Here is an 18,051-nt window from a genome sequence, read left to right on the forward strand (position 1 = left end):
ACCCCTATGGGAACCAGGATATGCAGATAATCTCACCATCCACCACTGTGTAGGCCCAACTCCACCCCCCTCCAGTGCACTTCACTGCCTCTCTATCTACACCCCTACCTCTGGCTCTAAGACTTTTACGAAACCGGGACACTTCTTTTGGTGTAATGGCAGTCTTTTCAACTCACTGCCTCCCAACTCCGATACACCCTGCATTCTCGTCACCCTAATCCCACAGCTTACACTTTATAGCATGGCACAATTTATTGAGCTCCAACCTCCCTTGCCCTTGTGCACAAAAAGGGCTGCTTTCCTTCCCATCATGGTCGATATCTCTTTGACCACCTCAGCCATTGGGGCAGGGTTTTCGGGAGGAGCCTTGTGTCACTCTCTATGGGCAGTTAGAGATCTCAACACCATACTTGAGGGAGCCCTGACATCCACTGCCGATTCCCTAGCCTCTCTCCAAAGACAGGTCACTTCGCTAGCTAAAGTCATCCTTCAAAACTGGCGGGCCTTAGATCTGCTTACAGCTGAGAAGGGTGGCACCTGCGTCTTCCTCCGGGAAGAGTGTTGCTATTACATCAACGAATCTGGCATTGTAGAAACTGACATTACTAAACTCACCGACCTTGCCTCCAGCCTTCACTCTGCTTCCAATTCCAACCCATTCTCTTCAATACTAACAAACCCCTTCCTTACCTGGGTCTGGCCCATTGCAGGCCCCATAATAATCATTCTTCTCACCTCTCTTCTTACCCTGTATAATAAAGTTAATCAAATCCCAAGTCAGAAAAATCTCTAATGAAGCTTTCAACCATCTTTTACTCAGGAACTACCATCTTCTGGCCAGAGAAGATCCCTCACCCTCACGTAACCTCCTCACCACATGCTGAGATGGACCCCTCTCTCTGCTGGAAACTGTTCCTGGAAACAATGGCTGCAGACGCCTGGCTCCTGACACCCATATCCTCTTGGCACCATTGAAATCAACAGGTCTTCAACCTATGGTTACAGGGAACCTTCATTGATTTCCAACCTGAAAAAGTCCACATCTACTCATCCTTACTGTGGGGAGTCCTATCAACCCTTTCCTCACAATCCTCAAGCCCTCACTCCCTTCTCTGCCCCCATTCATCTGGAAGCAGTCAGAGAGAAAGCAACGTCCACCACCCCATAGAGGAGAAAGGGGGGAATGAAGGGCCCCCACCAGTAAGATGGTGAATTTCTGGCCTCTCTTCAGGGGTCGTCGGTTCCCGCCAGCGCCACCTGAAGCCCAATCACCTCTCTCCCCCTCCCAATCCCAGCACCTAGCCAATAGCCACCAGCCCCGTAGAAGTAACACCACAATCACCCCATGCCCCTTCCTATATAACCCAGCACCTTCCCTAATAAAGCGGATTTCTCCGGTGCATTGCTGCTGTGTGTCGCTCCTTTCCTTTCAGTTATGGCTTCTGAGTTTTCTTTCATGCTTAGAAACACCTTTAAAAATACTTTTGTGGGGGGGCGGAGCCAGGATGGCAGCGTGAGTAGAGCAGTGGAAATCTCCTCCCAAAATCACATATATCTATGAAAATATAACAAAGACAACTCTTCCTAAAATAGAGATCAGAGGACACAGGACAACATCCAGACCACATCCACACCTGCGAGAACCCAGTGCCTCGCGAAGGGGGTAAGATACAAGCTCCAGCCTGGCAGGACCCGAGCACCCCTCCCCCCGGCCCCTGGTGGTTGGAGAGGAGTCAGCAGGGAGGGAGAAGGCCCAGGACTGCTGAACACCCAGCCCCAGGATTCTGGACCAGAGCGCAGACACAGTGCATGCGTGGGGTCCTGGATACTAGGGAAACAGGGCGCCAGGACCGGTAAGCGGGTGCCTGAGGCTGACGCCAGAGAACAATGAAACGGGAGTGGTTTTTTTTTTGGCGAGTGCTTTTTGGAAGCCTTAAATGGACAGGGACCCCAATACTAAGGAAACAGGGCAGCAAGACCGGTGAGCGGGTGCCTGATACTGGTGCCTGAGGACAAAGAAAATCGCACGTTTTTCCCTTTTTTTGGCGAGTGCTTTTTGGAAACCTTAAAGGGACAGGGACCCCAATACTAGGGAAACAGGGCAGCAAGACTGGTGAGCGGGTGCCTGAGACCAGTGCCTGAGGACAAAGAAAATCGCGTGTTTTTCCCTTTTTTTTTGGTGAGTGCTTTGTGGAAGCCTTAAAGGGACAGGGACCCCAATACTAGGGAAACAGGGCAGCAAGACCGGTGAGCAGGTGCCTGAGACTGGCGACTGAGGACAAAGAAAATCGCACGTTTTTCCCTTTTTTCTTTTTTTTCCTCTTTCATTGTTGCTGTTGTTGTTTTGGTTTGGAGAGTGCTTTTTGGAAGACTTAAAGGGGCAGGACAGGACACTTAGCCCAGAGGCAGGGAATCTGGGGATCTCTGGGCACTCTAACACCTGGGAAACAGGGAGCACAGAGGCGCCTTACAGAGATAAATAGCCTCCCGGCCGCTCCCCTTCCAATGGGGCTCCACCATTTTGGAGGAGCACCCCCAGCCAGGCCACACCCACAGCAACAGCAGAAATAAACTCCAAACCACCCGGGCAGGTAGCTGAAGCCCTGTCTGTGCACAGCTGCCAAGCATGAGCCACTAGAGGTCGCTTTTCTCCCAGGAGAGGAAGGCCACAAACCAACAAGAAGGAAAGCTCTCCCAGCTGTCACTCGTACCAGCTCTGCAAACTATCTCTAACACCATGAAAAGGCAAAACTACAGGCAGACAAAGATCACAGAGACAACACCTGAGAAGGAGACAGACCTAACCAGTCTTCCTGAAAAAGAATTCAAAATAAAAATCATGAACATGCTGACAGAGATGCAGAGAAAAATGCAAGAGCAATGGGATGAAGTCCGGAGGGAGATCACAGATGTCAGGAAGGAGATCACAAAAGTGAAACAAACCCTGGAAGGATTTATAAGCAGAATGGATAAGATGCAAGAGGCCACTGAAGGAATAGAAACTAGAGAACAGGAATGTATACAAGCTGACATAGAGAGAGATAAAAGGATCTCCAGGAACGAAACAACACTAAGAGAATTACGTGACCAATCCAAAAGGAATAATATTTGTATTATAGGGGTACCAGAAGAAGAAGAAAGAGGAAAAGGAATAGAAAGTCTCTTTGAAGAAATAATTGCTGAAAACTTCCCCAAAATGGGGGAAGAAATAATTGAAAAGACCACGGAAATACAAAGAACCCCCAACAGAAAGGATACAAGGAGGACAGCAACAAGACACATAATAATTAAAATGGCAAGGATCAAGGACAAGGAAAGAGTTTTAAAGGCAGCTAGAGAGAAAAAGGTCACCTATAAAGGAAAACCCATCAGCCTAACATCAGACTTCTCGACAGAAACCATACAGGCCAGAAGAGAGAATGGCATGATATATTTAATACAATGAAACAGAAGGGCCTTGAACCAAGGATACTGTATCCAGCATGACTATCATTTAAATATGATGGCTGGATTAAACAATCCCCAGACAAGCAAAAGCTGAGGGAATTTGCTTCCCACAAGTCACCTCTACAGGGCATCCTACAGGGACTGCTCTAGATGGGAGCACTCCTAAAAAGAGCACAGAACAAAACACACAACATATGAAGAATGGAGGAGGAGGATTAAGAAGGGAGAGAAGAAAAGAATCTCCAGACAGTGTATACAACAGCTCAATAAGTGAGCTAAGTTAGGCAGTAAGATACTAAAGAAGCTAACCTTGAACATTTGTTAACCACAAATCTAAAGCCTGCAATGGCAATAAGTACATATCTCTCAATAGTCACCCTAAATGTAAATGGACTTAATGCACCAATCAAAAGACACAGAGTAATAGAATGGATAAAAAAGCAAGACTCATCTATATGCTGCTTACAATAAACTCACCTCAAGCCCAAAGACAGGCACAGACTAAAAGTCAAGGGATGGAAAAACATATTTCAGGCAAACAACAGTGAAAAGAAAGCAGGGGTTGCAGTACTAATATCAGACAAAATAGAGTTCAAAACAAAGAAAGTAACAAGAGATAAAGAAGGACACTGCATAATGATAAAGGGCTCAGTACAACAAGAGGATATAACCATTCTAAATATATATGCACCCAACACAGGAGCACCAGCATTTGTGAAACAAATACTAACAGAACTAAAGAGGGAAATAAACTGCAATGCATTCATTTTAGGAGACTTCAACACACCACTAACCCCAAAGGATAGATCCACTGGGCAGAAAATAAGTAAGGACACACAGGCACTGAACAACACACTAGAACAGATGGACCTAATTGACATCTATAGAACTCTACATCCGAAAGCAACAGGATATACATTCTTCTCAAGTGCACATGGAACATTCTCCAGAATAGACCACATACTAGCTCACAAAAAGAGCCTCAGTAAATTCCAAAATATTGAAATTCTACCAAACAATTTTTCAGATCACAAAGGTATAAAACTAGAAATAAATTCTAAAAAGAAAACAAAAAGGCTCACAAACACATGGAGGCTTAACAACATGCTTCTAAATAATCAATGGATCAATGAACAAATCAAAATAGAGATCAAGGAATATATAGAAACAAATGACAACAACAGCACAAAGCCCTAACTTCTGTGGGACGCAGCGAAAGCAGTCTTAAGAGGAAAGTATATAGCGATCCAGGCACACTTGAAAAAGGAAGAACAATCCCAAATGAATAGTCTAACATCACAATTATCGAAACTGGAAAAAGAAGAACACATGAGGCCTAAAGTCAGCAGAAGGAGGGACATAATAAAGATCAGAGAAGAAATAAACAAAATTGAGAAGAATAAAACAATAGCAAAGATCAACGAAACCAACAGCTGGTTCTTTGAGAAAATAAACATAATAGATGAGACTCTAGCCAAACTTATTAAGAGAAAAAGAGAATCAAGATGAATCAACAGAATCAGAAATGAGAATGGAAAAGTCACGACAGACTCCACAGAAATACGATGAATTATTAAAGACTACTATGAAAACATATATGCCAACAAGCTGGAAAACCTAGAAGAAATGGACAACTTCCTAGAAAAATACAACCTCCCAAGACTGACCAAGGAAGAAACACGAAAGTTAAACAAACCAATTACGAGCAAAGAAATTGAAACGATAATCAAAATCTACCAAGAACAATACCTCGGGTCCAGACGGATTTACCTAGGAATTTTATCAGACACACAGAGAAGACATAATACCCATTCTCCTTAAAGTGTTCCAAAAAATAGAAGAGGAGGAAATATTCCCAAATTCATTCTATGAAGCCAACATCACACTAATACCAAAACCAGGCAAAGACCCCACCAAAAAAGAAAATTACAGACTAATATCCCTGATGAATGTACATGCAAAAATACTCAATAAAATATTACTAAAAGAATTCAACAACATATCAAAAGGATCATACCCCACGACCAAGTGGGAATCATCCCAGGGATGCAAGGATGGTACAACATTCGAGAATCCATCAACATCATCCACCACATCAACAAAAAGAAAGACAAAAACCACACGATCATCTCCATAGATGCTGAAAAAGCATTTGACAAAATTCAACATCCATTCATGGTAAAAACTCTCAGCAAAATGGGAATAGAGGGCAAGTACCTGAACATAATAAAGGCCATATATGATAAACCCACAGCCAACATTATATGGAACAACGAGAAGCTGAAACATTCCCTCTGAGATCGGGAACCAGACAGGGATGCCCACTCTCCCCACTGTTATTTAACATAGTACTGGAGTTCCTAGCCACAGCAATGAGACAAAACAAAGAAATACAAGGAATCCAGATTGGTAAAGAAGAAGTTAAACAGTCACTATTTGGAGATGATATGATACTGTACATAAAAAACCCTAAAGACTCCATTCCAAAACTACTAGAATTGATATTGGAATACAGCAAAGTTGCAGGATACAAAATTAACACACAGAAATCTGTAGCTTTCCTATACACTAACAATGAACCAATACAAAGAGAAATCAGGAAAACAATTCCATTGACAATTGCATCAAAAAGAATAAAATACCTAGGAATAAACCTAACCAAGGAAGTGAAAGACCTATACCCTGAAAACTACAAGTCACTCTTAAGAGAAATTAAAGGGGACACTATCAAATGAAAACTCATCCCTTGCTCATGGATAGGAAGAATTAATATCGTCAAAATGGCCAGGAAGTGAAAGACCTATACCCTGAAAACTACAAGTCACTCTTAAGAGAAATTAAAGGGGACACTATCAAATGGAAACTCATCCCATGCTCATGGATAGGAAGAATTAATATCGTCAAAATGGCCATCCTGCCCAAAGCAATATGCAAATTTGAAGCAATCCCTATCAAATTACCAGCAACATTCTTCAATGAACTGGAACAAATAATTCAAAAATTCATATGGAAACACCAAAGACTCCGAATAGCCAAAGCAATCCTGAAAAAGAAGAATAAAGTAGGGGGGATCTCGTTCTCCAACTTCAGGCTCTACTACAAAGCCATAATAATCAAGACAATTTGATACTGGCACAAGAACAGAGCCACAGACCAGTGGAACAGATTAGAGACTCCAGAAATTAACCCAAACATATATGGTCAATTAATATTTGATAAAGGAGCCATGGACATACAATGGTGAAATGACAGTCTCTTCAACAGATGGTGCTGGCAAAACTGGACAGCTACATGTAGGAGAATGAAACTGGACCATTGTCTAAACCCATATACAAAGGTAAACTCAAAATGGATCAAAGACCTGAATGTAAGTCATGAAACCATTAAACTCTTGGAAAAAAATACAGGCAAAAACCTCTTAGACATAAACATAAGTGACCTCTTCTTGAACATATCTCCCTGGGCAAGGAAAACAACAGCAAAAATGAACAAGTGGGACTACATTAAGCTGAAAAACTTCTGTACAGCAAAAGACACCATCAATAGAACAAAAAGGAACCCTACAGTATGGGAGAATATATTTGGAAATGACAGATCCGATAAAGGCTTGATGTCCAGAATATATAAAGACCTCACACGCCTCAACAAACAAAAAACAAATAACCCAATTAAAAAATGGGCAGAGGAACTGAACAGACAGTTCTCTAAAAAAGAAATACAGATGGCCAACAGACACATGAAAAGATGCTCCACATCGCTAATTATCAGAGAAATGCAAATTAAAACTACAATGAGGTATCACCTCACACCAGTAAGGATGGCTGCCATCCAAAAGACAAACAACAACAAATGTTGGCGAGGCTGTGGAGAAAGGGGAACCCTCCTACACTGCTGGTGGGAATGTAAATTAGTCCAACCCTTGTGGAAAGCAGTATGGAGGTTCATCAAAATGCTCAAAACAGACCTACCATTTGACCCAGGAATTCCACTCCTAGGAATTTACCCCAAGAACGCAGCAATCAAGTTTGAGAAAGACAGATGCACCCCTATGTTTACTGCAGTACTATTTACAATAGCCAAGAATTGGAAGCAACCTAAATGTCCAGCGGTAGATGAATGGATAAAGAAGATGTGGTACATATACACAATGGAATACTACTCAGCCATAAGAAGAGGGCAAATCCTACCATTTGCAGCAACATGGATGGAGCTGGAGAGTATTATGCTCAGTGAAATAAGCCAAGCGGAGAAAGAGAAATACCAAATGATTTCACTCATCTGAGGAATATAAGAACAAAGGAAAAACTGAAGGAACAAAACAGCAGCGGAATTACAGAATCCAAAAATGGACTAACAGGTACCAAATGGAAAGGAACTGGGGAGGATGGGTGGGCAGGGAGGGATATGGGGGGGGGAAGAAGAAAGGGGGTATTAAGATTAGCATGCATTGGGGGGAGGGAGAAAGGGGAGGGAGGGCTGTACATCACAGAGAGGACACATAGTGATTCTACAACATTTTGCTATGCTGATAGACAGTGACTGTAATGTGGTTTTTATGGGGGACTTGGTATAGGGGAGAGCCTAGTAAACATAGTATTCTTCATGTAAGTATAGATTAAAGATTTTTAAAAAATGAAAAAAAAGAAAGAAAGAGAAGGGGGATTACTCCTTGATAGGATAAAACTATTGGTAAATCCAAGGTTAACGCATGCTTTAAATATCCTTAATTTTGATCACTTGAAGGGTGTCAGATGATTGGCTATGGAGGTACTCTTTTCTGATAATATTCCTTTCTCTTAATAAAAATTAAAAAAAATTAAATACTAAAAAATTAAAAAAAAAGCAGTTCCTGTGTGATGACCTCCAATGAGTTCTACACAGTGGTATAGAGGGCATGTCAAAGTGTGGGCAATGGGTCTGTTTGTTTTTATGCAGAAGATCAAGGCCTAGCTTGGCTACCCAGAAAATGAACTAAGATACGATATGAGGAGGAGCTTCCGGCATCAGCACTCTCTGGAGGACTCGTGCCGGGGGATGATCATCAAAAAGCCTCCACAGGGATCCAGACGATGCTGCGGTTGTGGCTGCGTCCATCCCACCATTTCCTGGACTTGCCACTGGAATGAGTAGGGAGATGTCTAGGCTGGCATGTGCATACAGTGAGACAACGAATTTGAGTGGATCTGTACTGTTGGAACTCAACCAGGAGTTGGGAGGGGTGCAAGTTGTAGCGCTCCAAAATCTTATGACTATAGACTATCTACGGTTAAAAGAACATATGGGATGTGAACAGATCCCAGAAATGGGTTGCTTTAATTTGTCTGATTTCTCTCAGACTGTTCAAGTACAGTTGGACAATATCCATCATATCATAGACAAATTCTCACAAATGCCTAGGGTGCCTAACTGGGTTTCTTGGCTTCACTGGAGATGGCTGGTAATTATAAATTTGCTTAGTTTATGTCACCATATTCCTATTATGTTAATATGTGTGTGCAAGTTAGTAGTTTAAAACCTATACATGCTTAAGGTACTCTACAATAAGATATGGCAAAGAAATAATCAATCCTCCCATGTTTTCTTCCATCTGCTACCTCTATAGCTTTTCTTCTTCCTTCCTAATTACAACCCTTAAATAGAATTTGTGCCTCATATCGAATTTACCGAGCATCATAATTCCTCCAGGTGGTAAAGATACCTCAAGAGACAAGTGCTGGGCATAGAAGCCACAGGGCATAAGTCTGCAAAGAAGTAAAAAGCTAACCTTTTCAAGCAATATGTTCTCTCTCTCACTTACCAACTTTACATGTCCCTGTATGGCCCCGGAAGATGACTGGTTAGCCAGAGACTGGTAAGATTCCTCAAGGGAGGAACAACCTAAGACAGGCACAGTCGCAGGGGGGCCATCAGGTGAGAAATTGGGGATCAACAGAGGTGAGGCTTAGAGCCTCACCCCCCCTGTTTTGAGAGAAATCTGCATCCGTGGATGTTTTAAGGCCCTTGTCTAGCTTGGATGAACACATAGTCTACAGGCACACAGCTGATCATCTACAATTGCTCTCTTACAACACTAAACTATGTTTTCTACCTTTATCTTGCATCTACCTACCACTTCAGCATTTTATTAAAAATAATAATAATAATAATAATAAAGGGAGAAATGTGGGATCCACATATAAATCAAGTATAAAAATCAAACGAATATTCATATTTGACCTGATTGTTTATAGTTCATAATGCGTCATCAAAACCGAAAGTTTCTGTAATGAATGCCCTTGTGCTGTTCACCATGTAAGAACTTATTCACTATGTAAGAATTTGTTCACCATGTAAGAACTTGTTCGTTATGCTTCAGAAGATTGGAGACTGATGAGAATTAGGTTTGAGATGGATTAATGATTGTGCATTGAGCATTGACCCCCCTATACAGAATTTTATTGTTGTTAACAACCATTTGATCAATAAATATGAGAGATGCCCTCTCAAGAAAAAAATACTTTTGTAATTTAAGAACCTACATTTCAGTCACTGGTTTACAGTTTGAGTTGGTCTAACTCAAACAGTTCCAAAAAAATGCTGTTTCTTTGATTAGTGAGCAATATCAATTTCTAATTTTGGAAGAGTCATTTTATTTTTATTCCCATATAACACCCAAGTAATTTAAAATTCATACACTTTTTTAAGAGCAATTTTAGGTTCACAGCAAATTTGAGCAGGAAGTGCAGAGTTCCCACACATGCAAAACCTCCCCCACTATCAACAGCTGGCACCACGTTGATACATTTGTCACAATCAATGAACTTATATTGACACATCATTATCACCTAAAGTCCAGAGTTTACATTAGAGTCCGCTCTTGTTGAACATTCTGTGGGTTTGACAAATGTATAATGGCATGTATCTCCCATGGTAGTATCATACACAGCAGTTTCCCTCACTCCCATAAAAATCTTCTGTGCTCCAGCTATTCATCCTTCCGTCCCCGCAACCCTTGGCAACCACTGATCTTTTTACTGCTCCATAGTTTTTCCTCCTCCAGAGTGTCATGTGTGGCCTTTTCAGATTTGCTTTTTGCACCTAGTGATATGTTTTTAAGGTTCCTCCATGTCTTTTTTATGGCTTGACAGCTGATTTCTTTTAAGAACTAAATTATATTCCATTGTCTAGATTTACTACAATTTATTGATCCATTCATTCAGTGATCCTGGTTACTTCTAAGTTTGGGCAATTATGAGTAAAGCTGCTATAAACATTCATATGCAGGTTTTGTGGGAACATAAAATTTGATTAATTTGGGTGTGTACCAATGACTGTGACTACTGGACCATATAGGAGTAAAATTAGTTTTGTAAGAAACTGCAAAATTGTCTTCCAAAGTGGCTGTACCATTTTGCATTCCCATCAGCAATGAGTAAGCATTCCTACTGCTCCACATCCTTACCAGCATTTGGTGTCTTCAGTGTTTTGGATTTTGGCCATTCTAGTAAGTGTGTAGTGATGATTCATTGTTTTAATTTGCATTTCCCTGATGCCATATAATGTAGAGCATCTTTTCATGTGCTCACTTGTCAACTGTATATCTTCTTTGAGGAGATGCTCAGGTCTTTTGCCCATTTTTTAATCAGGTGATTCATTTTCTTACTACTGAGTTTTAAGGGTTAATGGTGTATTTTGGATAATAGTTCTTTACGTGTCTCTTGCAAATATTTTATTTCAGTCTGCTGCCTTTCTTCTTATTCTCTTGTCATTGTCTCACAGCAGAAGTTTTTAATTCTTGTGAAGTCCAGTTTACCAATTGTTCCTTTCATGGACCATGCCTTTGGTATTGTCTCTGAAAAGTCATTGACATATTCCAGGTTTTCTCCTAGGACTTTTATAGCTTAATGTTTTAATTTTGGTTTATGATCCCTTTGAGTTAATTTTTTGTGAAGGGTGTAAAGTCTGTGTCTAGGTTCATTTTTTTTGCATGGGGATTTCCCCATCTCAAGATCTGTAATCTAACCACATCTGCAAAACCCTGTTTGCCATGTAGTGTAACATATTCATAGGTTCCAGAGATTAGGACAGGTACATGTTTGGGGACCTTATTCAGCCTGTCATCGTGTTACAAAGAACCAAAAGCAAGCAAGCCACTGGTCTTATGGAGCAAAGATGAGCCATGAATCCAGGTGTGTTCTTCTTACCTTTCCTCTCAGTCTTGCCTATGACCTTCTGTGTTGGGCCTCTTTCCTCACAATAGGCTTTCTCCAATTCTCAGTCCTCAGAGGGGAAGAAAGGGGCACAATGCACTGCCTAAGCTTTACATGTTTCAGTTCCAGTCCCAGGAACAGACTAGCCTATTTCTTTTCACACCTAATTCCAAATTCCTGGGGAACTGGGAGGAGTAAATCTGCTTGACTCAGGTGTCCATCTCTGGGTTCAATTAGCTGGTCTGGAGGGCAGAGTTTTACATAATATAAACATGGCTGCTGGAAGCCACCCACTTGACTCCTTGAAAATGGGAGAGAGGAGGGGTGTGGGGAACATGGAAGTTCCTATGGCCAGGATCCTCACCTGGCCCTACACTATTTGATGGTGTAATTGGCCTGCTAGACTACTGCTCCCACACCCATAGGAGAAAACTACTATTGACCGAGTCACTATATAATGAGCTCTGCCCCATGCTCTGGGCAAAGGCAGAGACAGAGGAGGATTACAGACCTTCAGACTGCTGGATGTGGACTTAATTCTAGTGCTTGATCTACCTCAGGGAGAATAAAGCCAGGTATAAACCCTTTTACCCCAAAAACGTCCCACTGTCATTCCTCCTCAATCTCATAGAAGCCATAGTGAACTTGCCTGGGGCTGAAACCCTCAGGCAAGACAAGGGGTAATGCCTGTGAGATGGACAAATTCCTGGAGGAAGTAACCACCACAGTTACATACACACACCTCTACCCTGTGAGCATTTATTTTTATAATCTTCTTGGGGAATTTGGCAGAAAAGTTTAAGAAGCAGTGATAAATTCAATAAGTGAAGCAGCAGATGATGGATTAATACAATTTTTGCCAATATTCATTCCAAGGGTGCAGTCTGCCTTGTCCAACAAATAGCACTTTTGATTTGCCCTTAATACGAGTCCTTGCACCAGCTGGGGTCAGCCTCACATGATCCTTCACCTCCCCAGCCTCATTGCTTTTTCAGTTTCTCTCTTAAAAAAATTTTTTTTAATTAAGGTATCATTGATATACACTCTTATGAAGGTTCACATGAAAAACATTGTGGTTACTACATTCGCCCATATTATCAAGTCCCCACCATACCCTATTGAACTCACTGTCCATCAGTGTAGTAAGATGCCACAGCATCACTATTTGCCCTCTCTGTGCTACACTGTCTTCCCTGTGACCCCCTTTCCCTTTGGTAACTGCTAGTCCCTTTTTGGAGTCTGTGAGTCTGCTGCTGTTTTGTGCCTCCAGTTCTGCTTTGTTGTTTACTCCACAAATGAGAGAAATCATTGGTACTTGTCTTTCTCTGCCTGGCTAATTTCACTGAGCATAATACCCTCTAGCTCCATCCATGTTGTTGCAAATGGTAGGATTTCTTTGCTTATCATGGCTGAACAGTATTCCATTGTGTATATGTACCACATCTTCTTTATCCATTCATCTACTGACAGATACTTAGGTTGCTTCCATATCTTGGCTATTGTAAATAGAGCTGTGATAAACATAGGGGTGCATGTATCTTTTTGAATCTGGGATATTGCTTTCTTTGGGTAAATTTCTGGGAGTGGAATTCCTGGGTCAAATGATATTTCTATTTTTAATTTTTTGAGGAACCTCCATATTGCTTTCCACAGCGGTTGAACTAATTTACATTCCCACCAGCAGTGTAGGAAGGTTCCCCTTTCTCCAAATCCTCACCAGTTTCTCTTTTACTCTCTTTTTGCTCCTGCCGCCCACCATGAGCCTTGTTGCAGAGGCTTAGCTCCCGGTTGCTCAGTTCTTCCTGATTTTGTTGACCACCATGGCTACTCAGTGTGGCCAGTCTTAATATATGGTGAGGGATTAGCTGGATATTTTCCACCTGTTCCAGCTCTTGGTTTCCAAAGTCTCTCAAAGTTTTCCTCCCAATGTGCTCTATCCCGTCACTATCTAGCTCCTTTTTGAAAGTAGGCAAGCAATTACGTATCATCTCAAGTCTATGACATAGAAGTATCACTCCTGTAATAAAACACACGCATGCATACGGGCACGCATGCATGTGGGTACACACACACCTCTTTTGAAATGGGCAACAGACAAGCACACACCTCCTTAGGAACAGCTTCTGGATCAAAAAAAAATCTGAGAGTACAGTCTTCTTTAGGATCAACTCTTTCTCAGTTGTCTTTTCCTCTTCCCCAGTTCAAAAACTTCTTTCATAGCTGAGGTTCATTATATTCAAAATGCATGAGGCTCAGACTCAAACTTGAGTTATGGCAGTTTAAAATCCTCCAGCTTCTTCTTCCTCACTATGTGCAGGATATACTCGTACACAGTGTCAACTCTTCCCCCGTTGTCAAATTAAGGAATTCATTAAAAAACAAAAACAAAAATCACACTGGAGAACATCCACTATCCTTCTTAAGGAAGTTAGGGACAAAGCAGGGGGTGCAGAGGAGAGCCCTCTCGACATTCTTCCCACCTTCTCAGCCCAACAGCCCCCCCGAGGTTGCTGGTGCTGCAGAAACAGAACTGGGTCCTTCCTGGGCCTCCTTCCCCCATTCAGCTACTACCCTCCTCAAAAGGGGAATTCAGTGCTAAATTTATCTTACCAACCCCCTGTCAAGCTCTTTTGCCAACAAACAAGGGAGCCAAACATAAATTTCCAGGCCCATGACAGTGCCCAAACATTAGGACAGATCTGTTTCCTTGGGTCACAGAGTGAGGACAGGGTCAAAATGCTCTTCCATATCCCACTTCCCTCAGGAAAAGCAATAATGATCAATTTGGTTTTCATTAAGGAAAAGCCTGCCAAAAGATGGCAGTGTGAGAGGTGAGACAGAGACCTCCTCCTAAAACCACATATAATATAAAAATATAATTAATTCAACTACTCCTGAAAGAGCAACAAGAAAGAAGGCTGCACCAGACTGCATAACCGGGAGAAAAGAGCAGACCTCACAGAACAGGGTTGGAAACTTAAATAATCTTCAGGCCCTCCATCCCCCTGGCTAGATATGTAGCTCCAAGGTCCCCACCGTGATATGCCAAACTGCTGTCTCTTCCTCCCGGCTAGCCTGCACCTGACTGTCAAACCAGCAGCCCCTGCCCTGGTGTCAGGCCAGCTAGAGGGAAGCCCCGCCTATGGCAGCTACAAACACAAAGCATAGAGGCTTTCACCTGTGTGTTGGGCCCACTGTTTCTGGCAGTGGAGACAGGCATAACAACCAGGAAACAGGAAACAGCTCTTTCCTCACCCCAGGCACCAGCAACACTCCCCTGCCACGCCCGACATCGCTCCAGGAGCTGAGCATCTCCAGAGAGTTGAGCTCTTGGGCACTAGAGGGCACCACATACAAATATGAAACATCAAAGGAACCTGGCTCAAAGCAAAATCTCAACACCAGAGAAAGGACTGAGTGAGACTGAATTAATAAATCTTCCTGAAAGGGATTTCAAAATAAAAATAAAAAACATGCTCATGGAGGTAACAAAAATATTCAAGAACTCAGGAATGAATTTAGGACAGAGATCCAATCATTGAAGAGCACAATGGAGGATATTAAAAGCTGATTAGATATGGTGGAGGAGATGATAAATGAAATAGAAACTAGAGAAGAGGAATACAAAGAAGCTGAGGCACAGAGAGAAAAAACAATCTGTAGGAATGAAAGACTACTGAGGGATCTGTGTGACTAATCCAAACAGAGCAATATTCGTATTATAGGGGTACCAGAAGAAGAAGAGAGAGAAAAGGGAAAGTGTCTTTGAGGAGGTAATTGCTGAAAACTTCCCCAATCTGGGGAAGGAGATAGTCTCTCAGGCCATGGAGATGCACAGATATCCTAACACAAGGGTCCCAAGGAAGACAACACCAAGACATATAATAAAGAAAATGGCAAAGATCAAGGATAAGGATAGACTATTAAAAGCAGTCAGAGAGAGAAAAAAGATCACATACAAGGAAAACCCATCAGGCTAGCAACAGACTTCTCAGCAGAAACCTTACAGGCCAGAAGGGAGTGGCATGATATATTTAATGCAATGAAGCAGAAAGGCCTGGAACCAAGAATACTCTATTTGCCAAGATTATCATTTAAATTTGAAAGAGGGATTAAACAATTTCCAGATAAGCAAAAACTGAGAGAATTTACCTCCCACAAATGATCTCTACAGTGTATTTTGGAGGGACTGCTATAGATGTAAGTGTTCCTAAGGTTAAATAGCTGTCACCAGAGGTAATAAAAAGGGACAAAGAGTACAGAATATGATACCTAATATATAAAGAATAGAGGAGGAAGAAAAGGGGAAAACATTTTTTTAGATTGTGTTTGTAATAGCATACTATGTGAGTTAACTTAGACTCTTGGATAGTAAGTAAGTTACCCTTGAACCTTTGGTAACCATGAATCTAAAGCCTGCAATGGCAATAAGTACATACCTATCGACAATCACCCTAAATGTAAATGGTCTGAATGCACCAATCAAAAGACACAGAGTCACTGAATGGATAAAAAACAAGACCCAACGATATGCTGCCTACAAGAGACTCACTTAAAACCCAAAGACATACACAGACTAAAAGTGAAGGGATGGAAAAGATATTTCATGCAACTAATAGGGAGAAAAAAGCAGGTGTTGCAGTACTTCTATCAGACAAAGTAGACTTTAAAGTAAAACAAAGAAAATCAAAAGAGACAAAGAAGTACATTACATAATGATAAAGTGGTCAGTCCAACAAGAGGCTATAATCGTTATAAATATCTATGCACCCAACACAGGAGCACCTACAAATGTGAAACAAATACTAACAAAAGTTAAAGGGGAAATAGAATGCAATTCATTCATTTTAGGACTTCAACACTCCACTCATTCCAAACGACTGATCAAGCAGACAGAAAATAAGTAAGGACACAGAGGCATTGAAAAACACATTAGAACAGATGGACCTAACAGACATCTACAGAACTCTACACCCTAAAGCAACAGGATACACATTCTTTTCAAGTGCATGTGGAACATTTTCAAGAATAGATCATATACTAGGCCACAAAAAGAGCCCCAGTAAATTAAAAAAGATTGAAATTGTACCAACCACCTTCTCAGACTACAAAGGTATGAAAGTAGAAATAAATTATGCAAAGCAAATAAAGAAGCCCACAAACACATGGAGGCTTAACAATATGCTTCTAAATAGCCAATGGATCAATGACCAAATAAAAACAGAGATTGAGCAATATATGGAGAGAAATGACAGCAATAATTAAACACTGTAAAATCTGTGTGACGCAGTGAAGGCTGTGCTAAGCAGAAGTATACTGCAATACAGGCCTACCTCAGGAAGGGAGAAAAATCCCATATGAACAGTCTAGACTCACAATAAAGGAAACTAGAAAAAGAAGAACAAATGAGGCCCAAATCAGTAAAAGGAGGGACATCATAAAGATTAGAGCATAAATAAATAAAACCGAGAAGAATAAAACAATAGAAAGAATCAATGAAAGCAGGAGGTGGTTCTTCAAGAAAATAAACAAAATAGATTAACCCCTACCCAGACTTATCAAGAAAAAATGCGAGTCTACACACATAAACAGATTCAGAAATGAGAAAGGAAAAGTCACTATGGACACCACAGAAATACAAAGAATTGTGAGAGAATACTATGAAAAATTATATGCTAACAAACTGGATAACCTAGAAGAAATGGACTACATTCTAGAAAAGTACAATCTTCCAAGGCTGACCCAGTAAGAAAAAGAAAATCTGAACAGATCAATTACTCACAATGAAATTGATGGTAATAAAAAAACTACCCAAGAACAAAATCCCTGGACCAAAAGGCTTCACTGCTGAATTTTATCAAACATTTAGTGAAGACCTAATACCCATTCTCCTTAAAGTTTTCCAAAAAGCAGAAGAGGGATTACTTCCAAACTCATTCTATGAAGCTAGCATCACTCTAAAACAAAAACCAGGCAAAGACACCACAAAAAAATAAAATTACAGACCAATATCCCTGATGAACATAGATGCAAAAATACTCAACAAAATATTAGGAAACCAAATTCAAAAATACATCCAAAAGACCATCCATCATGATAAAGTAGGACTCATTCCAGGGATGCAAGGATGGTACAACATTTCAAAATCCATCGTCATTCACCACATCAACACAAAGAAGGACAAAAACCACATGATCATCTCCATAGATGCCGAAAAAGCATTTGACAAAATTCAACATCCATTCGTGATAAAAACTCTCAATAAAATAGGTACAGAGGGCAAGTACCTCAACATAATAAAGGCCATATACAACAAACCCACAGCCAACATCATACTTAACAGCAAGAAGCTGAAAACCTTTCCTTTAAGATCAGGAACAAGACAAGAATGCCCACTCTATCCACTTTTATTCAA

The sequence above is a fragment of the Manis javanica genome, chromosome 11 (genome assembly GCF_040802235.1).
Source record: "Manis javanica isolate MJ-LG chromosome 11, MJ_LKY, whole genome shotgun sequence".
NCBI lineage: Eukaryota > Metazoa > Chordata > Mammalia > Pholidota > Manidae > Manis > Manis javanica.